The following is a 25,647-nucleotide window of genomic DNA, read 5'->3' as shown; positions in this document are numbered from 1 at the left end:
TTGCTAAGCTACTGGGTGGGCTCTATCAGTGTGTTTTGTTGCCATCCCCACATTACCACATATGCAGCAGCTTAAACCAAAGAAGAGAGGAAGGGGGGCAGGTGTTGGAGAGGGCTCCTTTGTAAGCTCCCTTGTCAGGTTAAGTGCTTGGCTCTGGGAATGCAGGTGACCTGGATTCCATCCCCAGGTGGGAAAATGGGAGGGAGGATTTCTTCCCAATTCTCAAACTGGTCTGACAGAGAAGGCTTTCGGGACCTTGTTTTCTTGTTTCAGAAAGGTCAGCTCCCAGGGCAGTGGGGGCCAGCTCTGAGTTCTCTGAGCATTGTGTTTTGGACACATCACATACAGTTGGTGCCTACTATTGGGGCCTGGGCCCCAGCTGGCCCCGGTGAGCTCCTAGCTCAGTGTTCCAGTAAGCCCGCATAGCCAGATGGTGGCATTGTTTCGTGTTCTGTTTTTCGGCTCCAGCATTGTTTTTTCAAAGGTGGGCGAAGTCCAGGTGAAGCAAGTCATCATTTGCTAATAGTCGGTGAAACTCGACATCCCGCATGTTTAGAACTTGGGCCTGGCTATGGATGCCATACCCCCAGCTGGTAGCGAAAGATGCTTCCTGGCTTCTAGTCCAAAAGGCATTAACACTGGGGGGGGGGGATGGGAAGAGGCAGCTTCCCAACACTCTTTGCATCATTGCCCAAATCTTTCCTCATAGCCTAATCCCCACTTTGCGCGTCGGTTCTCAGTGTGGGGACAATGGGAGCATTACTGACTTTAGGCTTGTTTTCATCAACCAGCTCATTCTGTGTAAAGTTGGGTTTGGAAAAAAATCTTATAAAAATTAATGCAGCCTGGGACACTCTTTGTGGAGGATACATTGAAAATACATCTTAAATAAAAACCCAGGAAATTGTCCCTTCTGTCTTTCACCTGTCAGAATAAGCAATAGAATTCTATAGCCCATTCAGTAGCATATTTAATTAAGCAACCTATCTGCTTAATGCGCTGGGGGTTGGCTGACAGTGCTTTTCATGGCTGATGTGGATGACAAAGGATGTGGTGAGACATCCAGCAGCCTGGTGGTATGGAAAGAAACTCCCAATTGGTCACACCTACCCATTTCTCTTGGCATGTTGCATTAGCTCTGCGAATACAGAAAATAGACTGTCTTTGATTTACTGAGAAAGTCACTGGACACCAACCTCTTCCACAGCAAGCCCTGACCCAGTTTGGCCCACGTTCCCATTAGAGATGAATAGAGATTTAGTTGTAAGTGAGAAACTTTAGCTTGTCGTTTTCAAAAGAAAAGACTTTCAGGTGCTTGTTCTAATCCGCATGCAGAACCATATCTGACCATCATTCTTTGTTTTGGTGGGAGTTATTGCCTATCCCTGGTAGATATTGCTAGTACTCGTGACAGTTATGGAGTGTTTCCCAGGCACATGCCAAAGTGCCGCCTGTAGTGTCTCTCCCAGCAATCCCCTGGGGTAGATACTGGTGATCTTCTATTTTGCAGAGGAGGAAATTGGGGCTCAGAAAACTTAAGTCACCTGCCTCGAGTCACACAGCTTGTGAGTGCCAGAGTCAGGCTTGGAGCCCAGAGCTCTGCTACTCGACAGCCCCTGTTCTTTTTTTTTTTTTTAAGATTTTATTTATTTATTTGGCAGAGAGAGAGACAGCCAGTGAGAGAGGGAACACAAGCAGGGGGGAGGAGCAGAGGGAGAGGAAGAAGCAGGCTCCCAGCAGAGCAGGGAGCCCAACGCGGGGCTCGATCCCAGGACTCTGGGATCAGGCCCTGAGCCGAAGGCAGACGCTGAACGACTGAGCCACCCAGGCGCCCCATGACAGCCCCAGTTCTGAACCGCTACTCAGCTTCATCTCTGGAGAAAGCCAAAGGGGTTTGCAATCCCAATACAGCTCTTAAAACCGGGGATAAGGGTCACAAGAGTATCGGGATTACTAACTTTGGGGGGGTTTCTCCCACGAAACCAGCGTCCTTCACTTAAGCCTGTGGGACCTTGGGGGAATCCGTAAGGCCCTTAAAATTCGATGCGTATGTACATGCAAGTATTCTGGGAAGCTGGGCCCGTTTTCATCAGCTTCTTAAAGAAGTCCATGACAAAAATATGTAGCTAGAGTGTGTGCAACCCCTGGCGGCGTGCCAGGTGGACTGCGCTCTATATACACGAATAGAAGCAAACTCATTGCCTTCTTGCCACGGCTGTGGGAGGGAGGGATGATGAGCATGCCCATTTGACAGAGGCAGGAACTAAGAGTAAGGTAGCTGGCCCAAGGTTGCAAAGCTAGGAAGCGACAGTGCAGATCTGATTGAAAGTCAAGCACTGTGGCTCGTGGATCTTTGCGTTTAACCGCTTCTGACCGCACGCACCGTTTTATTCATTTACACGTCTGCCAGCACAGTGCCCGACACAGAGTGCATTTTACTGACATTTGTTGAATTGAGTTGATTGGCAGACTGCCAACTCCATGTAGATTTTGTCTTAGGAATCGTGCTCAAAGGTCTGAGGCCTGTGGGAGGGACTCCATAAATCTTGAGTGGATGAACGAAGAGAACCACCATGGTCAAAAGAGAACTTATCAGAGTTTTTCAAGATGGGTGGCTTGGCAAAACATAGGCCCTTTGCCTTTTTTTTTTTTTGAGAGAGAGAGAGCGTATGAGCAGGGGGAGGGGCAGAGAGAGAGAGAGAGAGAGAGAGAATCCCAAGCAGGTTCCACACCCAGTGTGGAGCCAAAAGCAGGGCTTGATCCCCCAACCCTGAGATCACGACCTGAGCCGAAATCAACCAGCTGAGGCACCTAGGCGCCCCTAGGCTCTTTGTTTTCAATCAGGTCTCCCTGAAAGACTGCTGCACTGATCCCAAGCCCATTCTTCCTCCGGTAGGAGGTTCAAAGTGATTGTAAACTACCTCCAAATTCGGGGTAGGTGACGTTGCAGGTTCTGTGCGTCGGTGTGGTATTTCGTGTCCTGATTACTCGACATGATCTCCCCCACCTCTTATTTGCCAGTGAGCAAGCAGAAGGCACCCACACCCTATGCTTGCTGGCATGACTCAAATCTAGGTCCCTAAATGGCATGTCAGCCTTATTGAGGGGAGGGCGGACAGAGACACAAATCCTGTTCCACTGCCCTACGACAAATGGGACTGTAGTTGAGTTTCTAGAATGAAGCATTCTTAAATATCAGAACGATTGACTGTGATTGTGGAGAGCGCACAGTGAGCTGGTGGGCTGGGGAGTAACAAGGGGTGGAGAGGCTTTAGTTTTTAATCCCCTCGATTACACGTTCCAAGTTTTAACTTTGTGGCCTCCACTGTTCCCCTAATCTGGCCTGCCGCGATCTTATTTTACTTTTCATTTTGTTCCTCTGATCACTGCCGATTAAAACCTGAGTCCATGCTGCTTCTGTTGCCTGCCTCCCAGCCTGATGGACCTCTTTGTACTAAGGTACAGAACCCAGCTGGCAGCTGGCCTTCCTAGGGCCCGGAAGCTTCATGACTCTTCGTTGGCACTGACCACCGAAGTGACTGGCTTTGGAGTTGGGTTTTTTCAATGATGGTGGCTTAATATTGGGTCTCCAAGTTGAAGTATTTTTCCTCCGAAATTAATCAGATACATGAGCTAATTATATGCCGGCAAATATTTTAAGAAAACCGCTGTCCGGTGAAGACTCCTGCACACACCACAGACTATTTTCCCAGTAACTAATAGGCTTCGTTGATTTCCTTTGAGGTGGAAAACAGTTCTGACAAGGACTCCCTACTCACTTGGCTCAACTGACTAATTTTGTACCCAAGTACTAATGACAGCAGTGACACCATCTTTTCCCGTTAGGGCTCTCACTCGAAGAACTCGAAGCAGTCACTAACCTTCGAATCTTGGGCGTTGGTTTAATGTGCTCATGGGCAGCATAACAGGGAACACTGTGATCAGAAATAGAGTTAAACCTCTGTAATTGAGCCCCCACTAATACGAGAGGTAATAACTGTGCAAAGAACAGATTTGATAAGTCTATGACAAAAAGAAAGGAAGCCAGCAAGGGGGTTATTCAAACTGCCAAGTAGAGCACACTTCTAGAAGGTGCCAGCTTGCATGCAAAGAACTGGCAAGTATATACACGCCATTCAGGGTATCCTAGACTGTTGACGCTGAGGGGGACCAAGCAGCTCATTGAATATGATCTTCTCATTTGACATATGGGGAAACTGAGGCTCAGAGAGAAGAGATTTACCCAAAGACACACAACTAATAGGGCCAGGATTAGGATCCATGTATTCTGCCATTTTAGCATGCTGCAACTTTAATCACGATGTGAAATTTTGGAACATGGTGGCAGTTTAAGAGCATGGATTCTAGAGCCAGACTCCCCGGCTTTGAGTCTCAGCTCTACTTTTTAAGGGCTGTGTCACCTCAGGCATGTTACTTAATCTCTCTGAGCCTCGGTTTCCTCTTTTGTGGAATTGAATTAATAACTGTACCTGCCTTCCAGGTCTGCTGTGAAGAGTAGGTGAGCTAATGTATGTAAAATACTTAGAATGGTGTTTACAACAGAATGGAAACTACACAAGTGGCTGTTATTATTATTTTATTACTTGGTTACTGAATATGAAAACACATATTTCATTAGATTCTAAAATATGCTTTACATATTTGTTCTTCGGGTTTTAAATCCTGACTGTCCTCATATATAATTTCTCTTCATTGTGTTCCAAAGTGAAAATAACAATTTGTTCTACATGTTTTTGAGTGTTAGGTGCTAGGTATAAAAAGTATGTTTAAGGGGCGCCTGGGTGGATCAGTCGATTAAGCATCCAACCCTTGGTTTTGGCTGAGGTCACGATCTCAGGGGCGTGGGATCAAGCCCCACATCAGGCTTCATGCTCAGCAGGGAGTCTGCTTGAGATTCTCTTCTTCTCCCTTTCCCTCTGCCTCTCCCCCCCACACATTCCCTCTCAAATAAATAAAGAAATCTTCTAAAAAATAATAAAAATATGTTTAAGAAACAGTGTGTGCACTTAAGAAGTTCACAGTCAAGTGAACGGATATGGCAGGTGAAGAGATAAGGAGCCGTAAGTCAAGGCAAGCAACAGGAAATGCCCCAGATGAAGTATACATGAAGAATCGAGGGTATTGGAAAGGCTTCGTGAGGGCAGTGGCATTTGATATGGGTTTTGAAATCGGGCTGAAAGGGATGACAGATATCATTCCCGACTAGGGTAGTACATAGCAGAAGCAGAGGAAAGAAAGTATTTGCCATGGTTGGGGAAGGGATGAATGTTGTATGTGTCCAGAGCGTGATTTGGGGAGACTTCCTAGGGGGTAAGCCTGCAAATATAAACCAGGAATGTACTCGGTAGGAAAGGGAAAGTTGATATTTATGTGCACCTACTATATACCAGGCTTCGTAGCATACTGAGTACTCACGATGTGTAAAGGAAGTCATCTGAGTCTCACAATCACCCCGAGGAAGCAGGTGCAGAGAAGCGGAGTAAACTGGTCAGTATCACACCTGCAGGTGGCACAGTCCAGATTCAAGCTGACTGGAAAAGTGTCTGTTCATATCTTCTGCCCATTTTTTGATTTGATTATTTGTTTCTCATGTATTGAGTTTGAGAAGTTCTTTGTAGATCTTGGATACCAGTCTTTTATCTGTAGTGTCCTTTGCAAATGTCTTCTCCCTTTCCATGGGCTGCCTCTTCGTTTTGTTGACTGTTTCCTTGGCTGTGCAGAACTGAGAACACTCTCCGACCCTGATGCCCAGGCTCTTTTCCACATGCCACGTCAACCTTCGGACTTGCATACCAGTTGGACTTTATGGAAAATGGGAGCTTTGAAGGTTTTTGAATATGGAAACACATTTTCATTGTAGCTTATTTATTCACTTATTTATTTGCTTTCACTGGTGATAATGTAGAGGGTTGCTTAAAGGGAGGAGAGATCAGAGGCTAAAAATAATCAGATGTGAAGCTTTTGCAATAGGTAAACGGTAGGGGGGACTTGAACTAGGGCCATTGTAATGGAGAAGAGGAGGCACGTGTTAAAGAGAGGCTGGCTTGCCAGGACATATGACCAATCTGATGTGGTCAGCACACGTGTGAAGGAGAGTCAACCGTGAAGCCATGATTTTCCATCTGGTTGGATATGGTGGATCTCACTGCTGCTCTTCAATGAGATAGGAAGCCTGGGCAGAGGTGTGGATTTAGAGAAGAAAGGAAAGTGAGTTCAGTTTTGTTACAGTTCAGCTTTATCAGAGCCTTCCCAGTCAATGTCCAGGAAGCAGGTAGATATGTGGGTCTGAAGGGAGAACAAGGGCAGAGGCCTGGGGTCTATCTACATGTGTATTCTGGGCAGAAGAAATGCAGCAAACAACCAGAACCAAGAGGAAGCAGTTGAAGAGGACCAAGAGTGAGTGAGTGAGATCACCAGAATCACGGGAGAAGTAAATTTCAATAAGGAGGAGGTGGTTGGCATTTTCAGGTGCTCCGGAATAGCCGCGTCAGAGAGACTGCAAAATGTGCCTTCCATTTAGTGATTGAAGAGGTTATTGAGGGAAAAGAAGCAGGTCAAGTAGCCTATTAGGGGTGGCAATCATGTGGCAGTGGTTTGGAAACCTGGAGACACTGAGTGTGTAGAGTGATAGCAGAATCTTGAGGACAAAGCAGACCATAGAAATTATCTGTAGGACAATGGAGAAATTTGAGCACATATTTTGGGAGAAATGAGTCACTAAATGGGAAGAGACTGGAGGAAAATTGACAAAGATTTTGGAGGAAGCAGGAAAGAATGGAAGGCAGTGTGCAGAGAGAAGGTTAGCTGTACATGTGAGCCCTTCCTCTGAGATGGGGTTAGGAGGAAAGAACGCACACAGCACCGATAAAGTAGGGCTTTTTTACAACAGAAAAAATGTGTGAGGCATTCACAATTAGTTACCTCTTTAATTTAGAATTCTCTTCTTGTCTAAAAAACCTTGCTCCATTTATTACATATAAAATCCTATGGAAACAACAACAAACAATGCGATTAAAAATGGGCAAAAGACTTGAATAGAACCTTCTCCTAGAAAAGGTATACAGATTGCCAATAAGCACATGAAAAGATGCTCAACATCATTAATTATTAGGGAAATGCCAATCAAAACCACACTTCACATCCATTTGGATGGCAAAACAAAAAACAAAAACGAAAACAAAAACAAAAAAACAAACCCAAACCAAAAATACTTGAAAGTAACAAGTGTTGGTGAGGATGTGGAGAGATTGGAATCTTTGGGCGCTGCTAGTGGGAAAGTTGGCTGGATGGTCCTGCTAATCTGGGCCAGGCTTGGCTCATCATAGCTGGACTCAGTTGCACTCAGCTGGTGGGTCACCTAGGGATTGGCTTTTCTCAGATGGCCTCATCTGGGATGACTTGTACCTACTCCATGTGGCCTCTCATCCTTGAGAACATTAACCCAGGCTTGTTCTTACGATGTGACACGAGTCTAAGCGAGCAGTCAATGGTATAAGGGAGCTAGTGGAAATGCACATGAGCTTTTCAAGTCTCTGCTTGCTTCCCATTTGCTAACATCCCATTGGCCAAAGCAAGTCACGTGGCCTAGTTCACATTTGGGGGGGGGGTCTCCAGAGTTACAGGGCAAAGGGCAAGGCTATAGAGAGGCCATTAACTGTGGACACTAATGCAGTTAATCTATTACAGAATGCTTAAGTGAAGCCTGGGAACTTGTGCATTTAACAGGCATCCTAGAGTGATTCTTATGTGGGTAATCCATGGACAACATTTTCACAAATGTTGTCTAGTGTCTCCTGGCACCAGGATTGCAACTGCAATCATAAAACAGGGTTGCACGTTGGGGGACAAATATCCCTTTCCTTAGCTCTAGCTTACTATTCAGGCTGCTTGGTCTCTTGGAGGCAGAGGCTTAACTAAAGCTCTATCTGTGTTTCAGACAATCTCATACAGTCATTTACTTTTTACAAAGAACAATGCAGTTGGATTAAAGCTGATAAGGTATCATTTTTCAATGCAGGTCAGGAAGGCATTGTTGGTTTGTTTTGTGTTGCTCGTTATAATATGTATTTCTGTCCCAGAGAAGCTCGTATAATGGAAATGAAGCATCGAGGTGGTTTATGGGGCATGTGATAGGATCATAAAGTTAGGACTATTGCTTGGACGAGACCTTTCTTAGAATAGTAATCCAAGCAATGAGAACACGTACGGGAAAGAAAGGAAACCACAGGAAGAAACTCCAATTATTTAGCCAGTTGTGGGAGGTTTTTGTTCCTCAGACCCTTAGTCAAAATGTGGAATTAGAGATATACTTTAAGATGGCTGCCCCCATGCAGGTCATGTGCAAGCTCAGTAAGGCGGGAACCAGGATATTGATGGATCCCTGGTGCCAGCCGCTGTGCCTGCCACGTATCCAGGGCTGAAAACATACGTGTTGAATGAATGTCTGCAGATTCCTGGGATCCACTCTCAGAGATTTTGACTGAGTAGGGTGAACAGCAGACAGTCACTACAGGGAGGGCTGTGGTCCAGCACACTGATCTGAGGACCACGGCCAGGCCAGCTCTGTTCATATGGGATCGGGGCCAGTCATTTAACCTCTCTTAGCTATCTAGCTTCCATTTCCTCATGTTTGTATTTTGTGGTCTTTCCCCCGGGGCAGCCAGATTTGAATTAACACTATATTGTCAGCTTTCTTATTCTAGGGGATAGGAGTTGGCTCTTGACCCTCAAAGCAACTATGGGGGTCCTGGATTTCCGAGCTGTAAAGTGTCAATTGCTTCCAGAAGGCTTTCTCGCCTCAGTGTCTTTGACAACGTAGGCTCTCCTAGTGCTGGGATTTAGGAGAAAATGGAGCATTGAGCCCTGGAAAGTGGAGCAACTGAGTTACGCCCACCCAGGCACATGGGAACTGGCCGTGAGGAGCTGCAGAGTTGCGAGATAAAAATCTCCTTTGCCCCATAATTTTCTGTTACAGGCATCACTTGTATCATGAGAATGTTTTAAAGTATCAAAACAAATTGGATGCTTTTTTCCCTGTCTGGAAGGAAGGCACGTTTATTTAAGCGTGGGGTGTGACATTTGGAAATGTGAAAGAGGTTTTTGGAGAGTAGTGGGGGCTTGAGTGGAACATCTCCTGTTCTGTGTATTTCTCTTATTTTTGTTTATCCTGTGTCTTATTCAGATAGTGATTTTAATTCACCTGCCTGATCTCCCGAGATAAGAATTTAGGGAAAGCCTTTCTCTGCCACCAGGGTAAGATTTCCAGAAGGACTGTTGGGACCCTTCCATACTAAAAGTGCATGCACCAAGCCAGCCAAGCTTGAAGTGTCTTGTAGGCTAAGGAGTCTCAAGTGCACTTGCATAAGAGGATTCAGGAACCTTCCCTCTGGGAACAAATGGCTGTACACTTATGCTGAGTTTCTTCCAGCCTCCTTGAGGGAGTGCAAGCAAAGGCAGTCTCTGCCATGACATTACCTTCCCATGAGCCTTTTAGTGCTAGTGCTGTTTTGCACTGATGCCCGGAACCCTGCATCTAGAGTCACTTTCTTAGTGTCCTTTTGCACTGTCTGGATTTCAACCAAAATCATGCTTCTAGAAGCGTGACCCCTGCCACTGTCCACTCCTTCTTCCCCATCCCGCACCCTGCTGGAACTCGTCCCCACTCCACTGCACCCATCTGGCCCCTTTTCTTTCTAGGCTGCCTTGGTTATTTTATCTCAGTCAGCTCTGAAAAGCATCAAGCACTTTATTTTTTATTTTTATTTATTTTAAAAAAATTTTTTATTATGTTATGTTAGTCACCATACAGTACATCCTTAGTTTTTGATGTAATATTCCATGATTCATTGTTTGCGTATAACACCCAGTGCACCAAGGCACTTTATTTTTTAATTTATTTTTATTATTATTATTTTTTTTTAGAGAGGGAGAGACGGGGGAGAGGAGGAGCAGAGGGAGAAAGAGAGAGGGAGAGTCTCAACCAGGCTCCATGGCCAGCACAGAGCCCGATGTGGGGCTCGATCTCACGACCCTGAGATCATGACCTGAGCCGAAGCCAAGAGTCAGACGCTTCACCGACAGAGCCCCCTCAGACGCCCCAAGAATCAAGCATTTTAAATACTTGCCTGAAAACTCACTGAAAAGCAAATTTCAACTCCTTAGACTTGAACTGAATTATGGGCCTGGTTCAGGTACTTTGATAGTGTTTGCATTGGGGGTCATTGTGTTTACCTCTTCCTGGGACAGGAGTTCATACTCCTGGGGTGGTTGAATTTGCGTGGAGCTGGCAGTCTCATTCTAGAGAACACAAGGTAGTGGTAAGGGGCGTGGGCCTTGGAGTCAGTCAAATGTGTTTCCCATCCGCACTCTACTTCTTGGTAGCTGTGCAGCCTGGGGGGGAGGCATTGCACCTTTCTTGTGTCTGTTTCCCCGTTTTACACATGGGGACCACAGCAGTCCCAACATCATAGGTTAGTTGTGAGGATTTAATAAGAGACTTTATTTAAATAGTGGTGCATAATCCTTGGACTCAGCTGTCATCATAATGATTGTTATTTCCTTGACTTGCTCAATTAGGACTAGAACAGGATGCTAGGACATACTGTTCCTCTAGGACAGGGGCAGCAACCAAATGCAGCCTGCCTGTGAGCGAACAATGATTTTCACATTTTTAAATGGTTGAAAAAAATGAACAGTACTGTTCGTGGCATGGGGAGAATGATATGAAGTTCATATTTCCGGGTCCATCAATCAAGTATTATTGGAACCCAGCCACACTCATTCAGCTGCATGTCGTCTAGGGTTGCTTTCGTGCTACAACAGCAGAGTTCAGTACTGGTGACAGTGATCGTATGGCCTGGAAAGCTTCGATATTTACTTCTTGCCAGTCTCTGCTCTAGGCCATTTAGCTGCCTGCCTGGAACATCAGAGGGATGGATAGTTTGGGAATAATTTGCAGAGTGTCACCACTCACATCCCCAAACTCTGTGTGTGCAGAGTAATTTACAAGCGAGGAAATTATATAGGTTCCCGCAGGACAAATGAGACGAGGCTTTAGTGGCATTTTAAACCAAGGGTTCACTTTGTGTCTTTGAGGGATCAGGAAGAATTTAAAAGTAGTGGCACCGTTGGTTAGATGAATTTACATGTTCTCTTGTTTTTCTTTCTTTCCTCAGAACCTTCTCTGCAAGGAGGCGAGAATGGATGATTAGTTTCTCTTGTAAAATGGATTGAATTGCTCTTATTAGGTGTACCGTAATACCGAGGCGTTGGTTCCGAATGTGGCAAAGTCTCATCTCAGCAAATATCACCTTAACAGCCTGTTCTCCCCCCAAAAAAGGCAATTTCTGTAGAGAAATGGAAAATCTTAGAATATCCAGGGTGGAAGGAGCCTTAGAGATCTACAGGGATGATATTCATATTAATATCGCTCTGCTGATGTAGATACAATATCCTGTTTGAAGGCAAAATACTGTATAATGAACAAACCCCAGTCCATTCAGTCTCTTTGACCAAGATGGCCTTTAACGGGTGTTTGTGTATTGAAACTAGATTTGAATACCTGTAAGATATTAAATTTCATATGCTTTACAAAATGTGCAGTTATAGAGACACATAAACATAATGCCCAGGTTTGAACTGTGGGGATGGGGATAGAAATGTTGCCCGTTTAGGGGCTAGAAATGCCGAGGTTATGCTCTGCCAAATCTGTGGCCTTAATGAAATGCTTCTTCAGTAGGGGTGAGGTAGATATGGGGCTGGGGACAGGGGTGGGCAAAATCTGAGAGTTTGGTCTCCTAGGGGGAAAGATGCGTGTTTAGCTGAGCTATGCAAACATACCAATCTGGGTGTCTCCGTCAGGGAGGGATCCTAGGCTGTGAAGCCACAGGTGTGTTGGGGGGAGGGTGTGAGAGAATGGCCCGCCACAAGGGGAAGGAGGAAGGCAGGGAGGTGATGAGAAGAGGTATTGGACTAGACCTTTCTGAGAGGATCTCAGAACCTCTTACCCCTCCCCACCTCTTGCTTTTATACTTATCAGACTGGTGTTAGGGGAGATGTACTTCTTAACATTTGGTGTTCTCCTGACGTACCCCATGCTTCTGTGTATAGCCAACCTGCCAAGCTGCAAGGTGGCCACATGTGCATGGGACTGGCATTCCACGTTCATTAGATACAGAATCCATTGAGCAGTCTTACCTTATAGACTGAGGTTTTATATCAGAAACTTCCATAGAACTAGACCTGGCCCCTTTGGCCCTTTAGTGCTCCTTCCCTTTCTGTGTCCCCGGGGAGGCGCACTGAACATCTGTGACAGTCACTAGCTCTGTACACACAGAGCTTCCTCTTTATATCCTCTGCTGGTGGAATCCCACTTCAATGAGGCTTGGAAACGGAGTGGAAATCTGGCTAGTCAACAAACTACTTTACAGGGGAATCAACTTTTGGTATGGCCACTGTGGAAAACAGGATGGCAGTTCCTCCAAAAATTAGAAATAGAAACACCAGGGGTGCCTGGGTGGCTCAGTCGGTTGAGCGTCTGACTCTTGATTTTGGCTCAGATCGTGATCATGGGGTCGTGAGATCAAACCCCGCCTTGGGCTCCATGCTGAACATAGAGCCTGCTTGAGATTCTCTCTCTCCGTCTCCCTCTGCCTCCTGCCCCACCCCACCTACTCATGTGCTCTCTCTCTCTCAAAAAAAAACTATTTAAAAAATGCCAAGTGATCCAATAATTTCACTATTGGGTATTTATCCAAAGAAAACAAAAGCACTAACTTGAAAAGATATATGTACCCCTATATTTATTGCAGCATTAGTTACGATAGCCAAGATATGGAAGCAACCTAAATGTCTAATAAGAGCCAAATGGATAAGGAAAATGTGGGATGTGTGTGTGTGTGTGTGTGTGTGTGTGAAGAAATATTACTCAGCCATAAAAAAGAATGAAATCTTGCGATTTGCAACAACGTGGACGGACCTAAAGGATATAATGCTAAGTGAAATAACAGTCAGAGAGAGACAAATACTATATGATTTCACTCATATTCGTAACCAAGGAATAAAACAAATGAATAAACAAACAATACAGTACAGAGAACAGACTGATGGTTGCCAGAGGGGAGAGGGGATGGGCAAAATGGGTAAAGAAGAGTGGGAATTATAGGCTTCCAGTTATGGAATGAATAAGTCACGGGAATAAAAAGCACAGCATAGGGAATATAGTCAATGGTATTGTAATGGAGTTGTGTGGGAATACAAGGTAGCTACACTTGTGTGCACAGCATAATATACAGAGATGTTGAATCACTATGTTGTACGCCTGAAACTAACGTGATGTTGTGTGTCAACTATATGCAAATACAAAGTTTTGAAAACAATAAAGTAATCAATTTGAATGCCCATACTACCACTCTAGTCGAACAACAGAGCTGATGACTCTGTCTTGTGAATGGTTTAGGCAGGAGAATAGCAGTGGGCACAGCTAGAGATGTCAACACCATGAAGTATAATGACTCATGGGCTTCGGACTCTTCCCCCAGGATGAGGCCAAGAAGAGATCTTGGGCTTCCAGCTTCTGGTGCATGTGTTTCCTTTGGACCAGGTGGTGGTTGGTTTTCAGGGATCTGTGCGCCTGCTCAGTGCAGGGTTCTGAGAAGTGGGTGGTGGGAGTGGACACGGTCGACCCCAGGCCATTGTGATTCTGTGGGTGTGCTTCTTCAGGGAAGAAGCCAGAGTAAGAAAACTATCTGTCACTAGTCCTTTAGCCATGTTTATTCACTGAACTCACATTTTTATGACAGGCAGATGCTCAAAGGTGTAAATAAAGCCAAGTATTTTAGTTTGCCATTGATTTTCATGTGTAAATTCTCAATATAGTGTTGATTTAAGAATAAAAATAATGGCCTGGAGTTTTGTGCTCTGCTGTGGCAGTTATACTGTTGGCCAGCAAGGGCCCTGTGCTCTGAGGTCATCTCTTCTCAGAGGGGAACATGTATTAGAGTCATGCCCACTGATGATGATAGCTCCCATTTTCCGAGTACTTGCTATGTGCCAGGCATTGTCGAAGTGTTTACTAACGTGACCTCATTTAATACCACTGGTAGTTCTGTGAGGTAGAGTCCTCTTTTTAGACACATGTTACAGATGGGGAAACTGAGGCTCAGGGATTCACTTGTCCAGGACACCAGTGGATAATTCTAAGGAATTCTCGAAATTCTAAGGCAAAGCCGCCTGACATCCTCTCCCATTTCTTTGCACCACATTTGTGAACTTCTGTGGGGCACTTTGCTCGGAGGGCTGTCGGTCCGGTAGTAAGTATCTTGCAGACCCGGCAGGGCTGGAGACCCAGAACTAGAACAAGAAACCAGGAGCGCAGGTGAAAGGGAGCAATTTCCTGGGAGACCAGGAAAACCGAAGCGGAAGCTCTAGCTTATAGGGGCCAGGGAAGGGAAGACTGAGGGGAGAAGCCGATGGCTTCGCTAACCAAGTAGAGAGAACCTTGGGCCTCGTAGGAGCTGGACAGAAAGAGCGTAAGAGGGCAGGGCGGGCAGCCCTGGTTCCCTCTAAACGTCCCTTTCACCAGGCTTCCTCCCCATGGCTGGAGGCAGGCAGCTCCGGTGTGCAGGGCCCCTCGGCCTTGTTCCTGAGGAAGGACTGAATGGGGGTGGGGAGGTTAGGGTTATTAGTAAGGCTGTGTCCTCTAGGGAGATCTCAAGCCTGGTGTGTTGACTAGATGGAAAGGAGAGCATGCGAGCCCCCTTCTCCCTTCTGAGCGATCTCCCCTCCCTGACCTGGCCGTCTTTACTTCTGGTCATTGTCACTGCAGGGTAGATCAGAACCCCCCTTCCTTAGGTCTCGGAGTCTGGAGACATCACAATGGCTCAGTTTAGTGTTTTTGTGTGCGGAGCCCCAGGGGCCGAGGGGAAGGCGCAGTCCTGGTGCCCCACTGTGCCCTTGGCCTGGGAGCATCCGAGTGACTTTTCACATCTTATCACCGTCCTTGGAGATAGTAATTTAGCATCAAGTCTTCTTAGAGAGGGAACAGCTGGTCTGCTCTGCTTTTCAAATCGTGAAGTTTATTTCGGAGGGAAGTTTCGTTTTCCCGGGGAGGTGTTACTACTTCCCAGGTTCCCCCTCATCTGTGAAACTAACGAGAAGGCAGGCAGCCTTGCTGCGGGAGCACAAAGTGTGAGGACAGACGGGTGCATCGGCTTTGCCCTGCACATCAAAGACGGCTACCCGGGTAGTGTGACACCAACTGAGTGAGGTGTGTTGCCATCTTCGTGCCGCCTGGTCTTTAGGCAGAAGCGGCAGGCAGATGACATAAATGGCTGTCATTCTTTTTCCGTGTCTGAGGTTTTGTTTTTCTGCTCACTCCGTGAGTTTTCCATTAGCTGTGCAGCGTCACGATGGCTTTCCGGTACCACGTATGGCTTTATTCATCATCATCACCAGCCTTCCACACACGCCCCCATTAAAGAGAAGTTTCTCTAATTACGTGTTATGCAGGTGTCTTGTATTACAAACAATGTTTAATTGTATTCGTTCAGAACAGGTTGCAATTAAAATCTATAAACAGTTTAAGCCTCAATAAAAGCTCCACCATCTACCTTACAGCTTAGCATTAATATTTACCCTAGAGAGGAAAAACATCTCTTCCTGTATTTCTCTGATGTACCATTTTTGTTATTAATAAAAACAAAAGACACATGTTTAATTGGATCCCTTAGGTATCGATTTAAAAAAGAGTTGGATTCCTCGCTTGCTGGGGTGGTTCCATAGAGCATCCCAGAACCATTCTTTGTTTCAAGCCTTTGAGGATGCACACGTTGAATGTTTTCCTTCCAGCTACCGTGCTAAGAGCTTACCAAACGCTGTGCGCTTGAGTGTGGGCAGCGGAAGTTCTCTGGGAGAGGGGAGGTCTGCAGCCTGCGAGGGTCCAAACAGAAGGCCACCTCAAGCTCTCTCCCCACATTGGGCAAAGGGAGGAAGGAAACAGATAGCAGCCACTTGGCACCAAAATCCTGCTGACCTGGGGGTTTGAGCTGTTGGAAGTTAACTGTGTAATCCATCCGAGGACAGTTCTCACAAGTCCTATTTTCAACTCAAAAATGTTAATATTTCTTTCCATACTTTATGTCATAATCAATATTCAATTTTCAAGGCAGTGAAACTAGTGAGACTATCAGACGAACCCAGCACAAGGAAAGGAAGGTAGGATGAGTACGTTGCAAATGGGGCAGAGCGGGAAGATAAGAGAACGTTTGTAACCATGGGCTGTCATTCCCGTGGGTTTACTTCTCTGGGAAGTGTGAGCCGGGCTGCCGTGGCAGGGGCTGCTGGCTTTGTCAGCAGACAAGGAAGTGCTAGACTCAGGAGGCAGAAACAGTATTCAGAAAGTGACTGAGTTCTTGCGGCCCTTCTATCTGTGGCATTGGGAGGTTTCTGGTGATGAGGCCAGCTGTGTAGTTCCTCTGGAGCCTGTGACTGCGGACCATGGTGGGATGGAATTCTCCTGCACCACAAGGCAGGCTGGGGGTAGGGGCTTAAGGAGGGCATGGAAGATGGTGGCACTGAGACGCCCTGGAGCACTGTTCTGGCCTCTTCTGGATTCTTGAGAATTGGTTCTTTCTCACGCCCCACCTTATCTTCATCTTTATCATGCCTTTCATTTCAACTTTTGCCAGTAGGTAAGGAGATCAGCATAACCCTTAAGGCCTTCACAAGAGAAGTTGAATAATAGCGTTGATTGATTGATTGATTGATTTATAGATTTTATTTATTCATTAGAGAGAGGGAGAGAGAGAATGAGTATGAGCAGGTGGGAGGGAGAGGCAGAGGGACAGGGAGAAGCGGATTCCCCAGCTGAGCAGGGAGCCCTATGTGGGGCTCGATCCCAGGACCCTGAGATCATGACCTGAGCTGAAGGCAGGTGCTTAACCATCTGAGCCACCCAGGCGCCCCAATAGTGTAGATTTATCAAGAACTTTTGAAATACACTAGGCATCTCACACATATTATCTCATTTAATCATTTCCCCAGTCCTGGATGCATGGTGATATGATCGCCACATCACAGATGAAGGAAGGGAGGCTCACAGAGAGGTTAGTCTGGCATACATTCTGGCCGCAGAACCAGTGAGTGGCAGGAGCAGACCCACAGCTCAAAGGTGAAAGAGGGTACTGTGTTTCCCATGGAGACTGACACTGAAAATATTGGCAATGAAATAAAGTGGCCCAGAAATCAGTGTTTAAGGGCTTCATGGGACCACACTGTCCTCATCTTCTTAACTAGTGTGTAATTAGAAATATTTCCAATCAGATAAACATTTCCAGACACATTTGTAATTATTCCAAATGCTGACCACTAGTTTCTCTGAACAGATTTTCAAGGGCCAGAAACTCACCTCTTATTAAGGGTGCTGACCTTCATCCTTTTTTTTTTAAAGTCATCTGATCTCTATGCCTAACATGGGGCTCAAACTCACGACCCTGAGATCAAGAGTCACATCCTCTACCAGCTGAGCCAGCCAGGCGTCCCTGATCTTCATCTTAAAGATTCTTAACGTTCACCATTTACCATAAAGAACCAAGGTGATGCCTTACTTTTCTGATGGGCTGCTAAAAAGAGTCAAGTCCTCAGGCTCAAGGACATAAATTGCTTGTACTTCAGCGCCGGGGGATGGATTTACGAGAGCTTTGTAAAATGGAAAGATGCCACTTTATTTATTTATTTATTTATTTATTTATTTATTTATTTTTAATTTATTTTTAAAGATTTTATTTATTTGAGAGAGAGAGCGAGAGAGCGTGCACAAGTGGGGAGGAGGGGCAGAAGGAGAGGGAGAAGCAGACTCCCCGCTGAGCAGGGAAGCCGGACCCTGGGCTCTATCCCAGGACCCCGGCTGGGATCATGACCCGAGCAGGCAGAGGCCTAACAAACTGAGCCACCCAGGCGCCCCTGCTCTAATAATTTATTTAACTAACATTTACTGAACACTTCCTGTGTCAGGCCCCTTGCTGGGGTGTTGGGGGCACAAAGATGAGGGAATTCTCGTCCTTGAGAAGGTCACAGTCAGCTGGGGGGATAGAAGTGAGCAGATAATTACGAAGTGCTTGGACGAGTGCTACCATGAAGATCTGCAACTCTGTTTGCTGAGTGCTTTGGAGGTGTGGGCCCGTGGGACACTGTGACTGGACAGTGGCAGCCCTGTTAGAAGAAGATCTGGAGGCCTGTCCACCTTGGACTTGACATTCAGCCTCCAGCCAAACACTTGTCTTCCAAAATGATTTTATTTTAACAGAATCAATTTTTTATTATGCTAACTCATATGATGTGTTCTGTAGAGATTTACTGAAGCATTTTTCCCTTTAAAATAACTAACTGTATGTTTTGACATGCTTCAGGGGATACTTTTATAAAGTAGCATGGATAGGACAATACCGGAATACATCAGTGTGCTGCAAAGCCTGAATTAGTAACACACAAACAACTGCACCTTAAGAAATATGAAGAAATGCAAAATGCTAAAAATCATGAACTACAGAGAGGCAGCTTGGCATGGGGGAACAGTTGTTTGCAAAGAGGAAGGCACGGGTCCCTGCTGGCCCTCGGGCCGAGTGCCCCTAGCCGGTGCCTGTTTCTTTCCAGACCTCAGTTTCCTGGTCAGGAGAATGGGTGGTGGATGAGAATCTCATGTCGCTAAAGCGCCTTCCCGGGAGCATCCAGCCTTGGGGAGGAAGGGAACGAACTGCAGGGAAAAAGCAGCCCTCCCATAGTAAATAGGGCTTTTAGTCTCCGCTTGTCCCAACCTTCTGGCCGCCCCGTTCCAGCCCTTTCCTGTTGAAGGCCAACCAGAATGCAACACTGGGATCAGCCTTTTGGAGGAATGAGTGAGGGCTTGCCTCTTTTTCTCCATCCCTGCCCTCTCCTAACGCATATGCACGTGGGGTCCTATGCATGCGCACGTGAACACACGCCCCCGCCGTACTGGAGAGAAAGAAGAGACTCCTGTTTTTCACTCAAGAGTCTCACAAATGACAGCTGTACTTTTACACAGCTAAGCTATTAGATAGAATTCCATTCTCCTTGTCAAGTTGCAGACAGGGGAAGGAGCCCAGAATTCTAATGGTGCCGGTGTTCCTGGCAAGCACCTTTCACAGGGTGGTAAGATAATCAGTCCGCAGTTAGGCAGTCTGAAGGCTTCAGTTTTCCTCTGACTTGGAAAAAAGAAGGGGCGTGGTAATACGGCTTCCTTCCATAGGCCTTTGCTTTGAGGTGAACATACTTTTTTCCATCAATTACGTAGTTCTCCGCAACCACCCAGTCCCCCTGGCAATCCAGGAGTGAGGACATGACAGATTAATTGACTCTGTGTCTTCGTAGCATTGGTGGACCACAGACTTCTGGGAATTGGAGTTGCCTTTCTTCCTTTGAATTCAGCCCATACCCTCCTTCAGTCAGGATGCATTTACCCTCCCAGAATCCCCTCCTTAAGGACAAGCAGGTGGGCTACTCAGGGCATCCTAAAGTTTTCTGGCTCAAAGAACATAATGCAGTTTATCTACAAACCCGCCCCATTCCCACCTCTGCCCTTTGGTTTCCTCTCCTTTCTGTGATTTTAGCACTTTGAGTTTATGGGAAGCTCTGAGTTCCTTAATGTAGGCTGAAAAAGAATAAGAAAGTGTGCCAGAACTTCACCCCCCATGGAAAACATGGGAAATAAAGGACTCCAAAGAGTCCTTGCATCTCTTGTCACTTGCCGGGACCTGAAGAGGTCTGTTGCCTTGGCTTCCTGGGCCGGGCTGGCATCTGCAGCCTTCTTGCCATCCGTGGAGCAAATGGCTGCAGGCAGTTGCCAGAGTCCAGTGCTCGGCTTGCCATGGGAAGCCTATTGACTTTAATCGTGACCATCTGGCTGGATGCGTCAGAAGATATCTCAGGGAAGGCTTATTTCATGAATGGACCTTTGTTTATTTCAAAGCCACACTGCTGTTCTGACTTGAGCATTGCATTTTATGCGATGGGCACTGGAAGTACAAGCGAAAGTTCTGCAGAGGACAGTCCTCGTGAAATTTACCGATCCATGTGTGATTGCCACTTTCAACACAATCGGGACACAGTCGTTCCCCTTTTACTGAAAACATACGGTGGCTACTTCGAGCAAACCCTGGGCCAAGTCATGGTGCCATTAGGCAGAGCAGGCATTAAGAAGGGAAAATGGTATCCAGGTGGCAGGAGGAATTCAGTAGGTGGGATGGGAAATATTTATCGTTAATGAGCTTTCATAAGGAGAACAGAAAGAAGTTAGATGTGATTTGCAGGTCCATTGGCAGGCAGGATCTGCCTAGCAGACAGGAAATTTGGAGAGGATTCTCAGTACTGTACCTCACACTTGACCCGAGTCTCTCCCCCCCTCTCCTTCCCTGGAGCATGCTGAAGAAATATTATTGAGCTTTGCAAGTTTATTTAAAATAATTTCTGCCAATGGTCAGTAACCGTGACATTCCAGGCACCATGTTAATGGCTTTACTTACCTTCTCTTGCGTCATTCTGACAAGGATCCTGTGAGGTGGAAGATATTATCCCTATGTTACGGATGAGAAAGTCAAAACTCCGACATTAAGTTGATTGAGGTTGCATAGCTAGGAAATCCCAGAGCTGAGACTCAGTTCCGGGTCTCTCTGCCTTCCAGGCCCTTGTTCTGTACTATTTGGAAGTTCAGCAAGAAAGGAAAGGCACTTGTAGATTTGACAATGGATCACAGCTTCTCCCGGGGAAGTGCTTGGCGCGCGTCTACTGTGGTTCCTCTGCAGCCAGCCGGATCTGCCTAAGCAGCCCTGGCAACGGGAGCACATGCGTCTCCTTCACAGGGAGATATTCAGTCAGTCCATACTGCTTGAGCCCCCAGTGGTGCAGTCAAGGGGAGGTAAGAAGAATGGAAGGGATGGCGTTGACACACCTGCAGAAAGGCATTGTCAGCATCCCCTCCCTCCCAGCCTCCGTGGGGTAGAAGGATGGGACAGGCCAGCTAGAGAGGGGAGGGGAGGGGAAGAAGCTGAAGACAGATTTCCATTTCTTCCAATGTCACTTCCTTTCCCTTTGTCCCCTGTGAAGCCCACCACCTGCAGGTTTTTACGGAATAGCCAATTGAGACTTATGTCAGGGCCAGTGGAAAGGACCCTGTGCAAGTGTCAGAAGATGGGACATCAAGGCCAGCTTTACCATCTGTGAGGTGTGTGTGACTGCGGGGAGGTCCCATAACTGCAGCGTTTGCATCTGTACAGTGAACATCATCACCCTTTCCCATTATGTGTTACTAGATCACTGTAAAGATTAAATGGGGAGAAATGTGTCAAAGTATTTCAAAAGCCTAAAGCTCCACATAAGTATAGGGGATTATGAAAACTTAAGAAAGGGTGGTCACATAACTGACATTGTCTTTTAAAGGTTTTATTTATTTATTTGAGAGAGAGAGAGACGGGGGGGATGGGGCAGAAAGAGAGAGAGAATCTCCAGCAGACTCCACACTGAGCGTAGAGCCTGACGTGGGGCTCAGTCTCACAACCCTGAGATCATGACTTGAGCCCAAATCAAGAGCTGGAGGCTTAACCCACTGAGCCACCCAGGCTCCCCTGACAATGTCCTTTATTTATTTATTTTTTTAGATTTTATTTATTTATTTGACAGAGATAGAGAGGGAGGGAGGGAGCACAAGCAGGCGGAATGGCAAGCAGAGGGAAAGGGAGAAGCAGGCTCCCTGCTGAGCAAGGATCCTGATGCAGGGCTCGATTCCAGGACCCTGGGATCATGGCCTGAGCCAAAGGCAGATGCTTAACCCACTGAGCCACCCAGGCACCCCTGACATTGTCCTTTAAATGAGGGGCAGCGGGTGCTGTCCTCTTCCCTTGGTGGACAAGCTTCCTCGTCTTTAAAGCACATTTTCAGAGCAGAAGGAAGCCCAAGCGCCACATTTCTGATCTGAGAGCTAGTTTGAGATGTAAATGAACCCTGTCTCTCAAGACACAGCTTTGCATCTATTTTGCATTCAAATTTATTTATCTAGAGACAAAATCGTGCGTTCTTTACTTCTACTCACAGCATATGCAGGCAGATCAAATGAGGTGCTGATCCAGCAAAATGGCAAGTAGCCTTTTGCTTCCTTGAAATTGCTAATTTTACAAATGGCAGAGTGTTGAAACATGGCACGGAATATCTATTTTACTAGAATCTGGGAACACGGGCACATATGGTCTTGTCAAAAATGAATCAAACACAATTCCAGGATTATAATTAAGTAGTTGAAATTCCAAAAGGAATAACTTAACATGAACAAAGTCAGATTTAGATTGCTTTTTGCTAGCTTTCTCTCAGGCCCCTTCCTTGGTGTACTGTGGGCAACATAGAGACTTGCTCTGAGAAATGTTGAATTGTCAAACATCAAACGTTTTCACCCTGGCTCTAAAGGTGCTTGATTTAACATCCATATTCCTTGCTTTAGGGGGCTATATGTCTTAGAATGTAAGAAGACCAAGGTAGAAGTTAAGCCAAATGTCCCCATGTAAATATTTAGGTGAAAGCCTTCTCCTACCAAATAGAAACTTCTGATCAATTCCCTAGCAGGCCTACCGAGATAAAGAAGGAAGATAGGGCCATTATAGAAGGAAACTCTGTCCTCCCCACCTCTCTCTCTCTTCTCTCTTCTCTTTTTCTCTCTCTTTCTCTCTCTCTCTCTCTCACACACACACACACAGTTTCAATCTCAAACTCTGAATACTCAGTCTGAAAGCAGGGCCATGTATGATTCTTGCCTGTAAGACCAACATCTAGCATAAGGCATGTGGAAAGAGATAAGTTGGAGATTTACAAGCTGTCTCCAGAAAACATTCCCAGGGATTCCCCTGGAGTTGTTGTGGACGTGATTTGGGGTCCTAATTGAGAAGTCCGTGTCTATACCTTGAAAACAAATGTCAGTCCAAAGGCGGAAACAGCCCAAATGTCCTTCGGCTGACGAATGGACAAACAACACCAGGTACATATCTCCACACAATGGCATATGATTGAGTGGTAAAAAAAAAAAAAAAGAATGAAGGACTGATCATCCCACAGCATGGGTGAACCTTGAAGACATGCTATGAGAAAGAAGGCAGACACAAAAGACCACATACTCTATGATGATGCCATCTATACATAATGCCTAGAATAGGCAAATTCATGGAGACAAAGCAGATCAGCGGTTGCCAGGTGATGGGGGAAGGAGGGAGACTGGGAGATGATCAGTTAAAGAAGATGCCGTTTCCTTTTGGGGTGTTGAAAATGTTCTGAAACCAACTGTGGCGATGGTTGTGCAACTGGGTGAATACACTAAAACATTGAATTGTTCACCTTGAATGGGTGGATGGTGCCATATATGGATGATATCATATCTCCATAAAGGCATTACCAGCAAAAGTTTCTCTCCGATGGTTTTGGCGTGCACTCCCCATTCAGAAGCCTGAACCAGAGCAACAGATCTCGTCCCAGTTCAGATTCCTGACCCCGTTGCTAGGTTGTAGGATCTCCGGGTTCTTCATGGTCCAGCTTGCTGCTGCCCCAGCTTTAGTTCTGTTATCCAGAACAAAGAGCACTCTGGAAAAGAATGGATGCCATGGTGGAAGAGGAAGACAAAGACTTTCATCTTCAAGTGGTGTCTACATAGAACCACTGCTACCACTTGGGTAGGTGCTCTCCTGTCAGGATTGGCACCCAATTACTCCCGTCCTCCTGTTTTCCTAGGGCCTTGCCAAGCCCAAATCAGGTCACTTCCCTGGGAGATCGAAGTAGCCTGGAGATTTTTCTTCCACAAGAGTGCAGCGATTCTATTAATGAAAGCTTCTACAGAACATTTTTTTTAATGACTCATACAGGAAATTGTAACTTCCACGAAAAAAAGGGGGGGTAGATTTTTTAACCCTGGTTTAGCATAACAAACTTGAGAATCGAGCTGGGCAGTCCACTCACTAGCTCCTTTTCCTGCTTACTTAAAGAAAGGAAAAGAAAGACTTACTTGCTTCTTCAATCCCTAAGCTACTTCTGGTTTCTGACTTGAAAGGCAACCAGTCCAAAGGGAGGAAAGAGTATTTGGCACCTGAAAGAGAAAATATTCTTCTTCTAAACTGGGTGGTGATTTCTAACCATCGTTGATGAATATAAGTACTTTTTGTTAAAACCTTATCAATGAACACATGTTTCTAGGAAGATTATATCGCAGTTGAAAGTATGAAGGGGGTGCTAAAAGCCATGCTGGAAAGCCAGTATGCCCTTAATTCAACTAAACATATTTATCCAGTAAAGATTGACTGTAATATCCAGTATTTAAAATGATGGTGAAGATTAAAGCTTTGGTCAAAAGAGACTATGGTCTACTTAGAACATTTTTCCCACTTTCTTCCATCTTGGGTCTCCGTGCCTTTCGCAGAACTTCCGGGAGCGCCATGTTGGGATAGTGCATCCAGAGGTTCACAACCTCTGTGGTCCGTAGGAGCCATTATGAGGAGGGCCCATGGAAGAATAGGCCATTTTCATTGGAGAACAAGTGGTGGTTCCTAATTATGGTGACTGTGTAGTTTGTATTTGGATTCGTTGCACCTTTTTTAATGGTAAGATACCAACTGCTTAAGAAATAAGGATGTTTTAATTAATCCATTAAACAGATGTGAAAAGTAGCATTTTAAGAGGTGCAGTCTCTTTGAAAAATGGATCAAACTCTTGAATTCAACATACCCGATATGTTTGTAAATAAACTTATAGCATGAGTCCTTAAAAAAAAAAGACCAAAAAAAAACCAAACCCCTGTTTTTCCTAAGCTAGTTCCCTGAATAGATTACCAAAAATACTTAGATAATGACAAGTGATAGTCACCATTCCGTGTCTTTGGACTTGAACATATCATAACATAAGATTTGCTTCAAAGAGCGTTTTTTTTAAAAAAACATTTAACCAAATTGAAAAAGAATCAATATACATTTTGAAGTTTATTCTCAGCCACTCGTTCAAAGCCCTCAGGTACCCAGAGCAGTGATATTTTTAGTGCTATGTATCTATTTTCTTAATTCATTTGTGGCTGCAAAGAATGATTCTGCAAACAGCATGAAAAAGAGCCAAATACTGACTCCGAGGATTATGCAAGATGCCCTATAATTAGTTTTATGACCAAAAAGAAAAGAATGCCTTGGATGATTGAAAGGATGAAGTGAATGAATGAGTGAAAGAATGAACGAACAGATGAGTAAATATCATTTGTTTCACTGGTGGTGAGTATTCCAACAGGGAAGAACCAAGTGCATGTTTCAGCCGGGGCTTGCAAGTCAGTCGGAGCTCGGGACGAGCCAAGCTGGGGAGAGGGTCCGGGCAGAGGCAATATGCGACTCCAAGAAAGGAAGGCAAAGGAAATAAGAGGGTATTAGAAAGAAAGACAGACAGGAAGCAGAGAGAGGGAAGAAGAGAATGATAAGGATTCCGGACGGCGCAGCTGTGAGGATGGCAGGGCAGCAGGGAGGAGAACCAGCAAGCGGGGCGGGGGGCGGCGTGGATGGAGGACAGCTGGTGACTCCTGAGAAAGTCTAAAGTCCTAAACCTTTGTAATCTGGA

The 25,647-nt window shown here is 45.7% G+C and overlaps 1 protein-coding gene and 1 pseudogene across 2 annotated transcripts in view; both read left to right on the top strand.

The window, feature by feature from the left end:
* HS6ST2 (heparan sulfate 6-O-sulfotransferase 2) overlaps nucleotides 1-25,647 on the top strand; it is a 453,517-nt gene that overhangs the window by 125,416 nt on the left and 302,454 nt on the right. The gene's annotated exons all lie outside the window — the stretch shown is intronic.
* On the top strand, nucleotides 24,059-24,683 carry LOC117797519 (annotated as a pseudogene).

This window comes from Ailuropoda melanoleuca, chromosome X (genome assembly GCF_002007445.2).
Source record: "Ailuropoda melanoleuca isolate Jingjing chromosome X, ASM200744v2, whole genome shotgun sequence".
NCBI classification, from domain to species: Eukaryota; Metazoa; Chordata; class Mammalia; order Carnivora; family Ursidae; genus Ailuropoda; species Ailuropoda melanoleuca.
The sequence above is the reverse complement of the archived record's forward strand: the minus strand, read 5'-3'. Positions and strand labels throughout refer to the sequence as shown.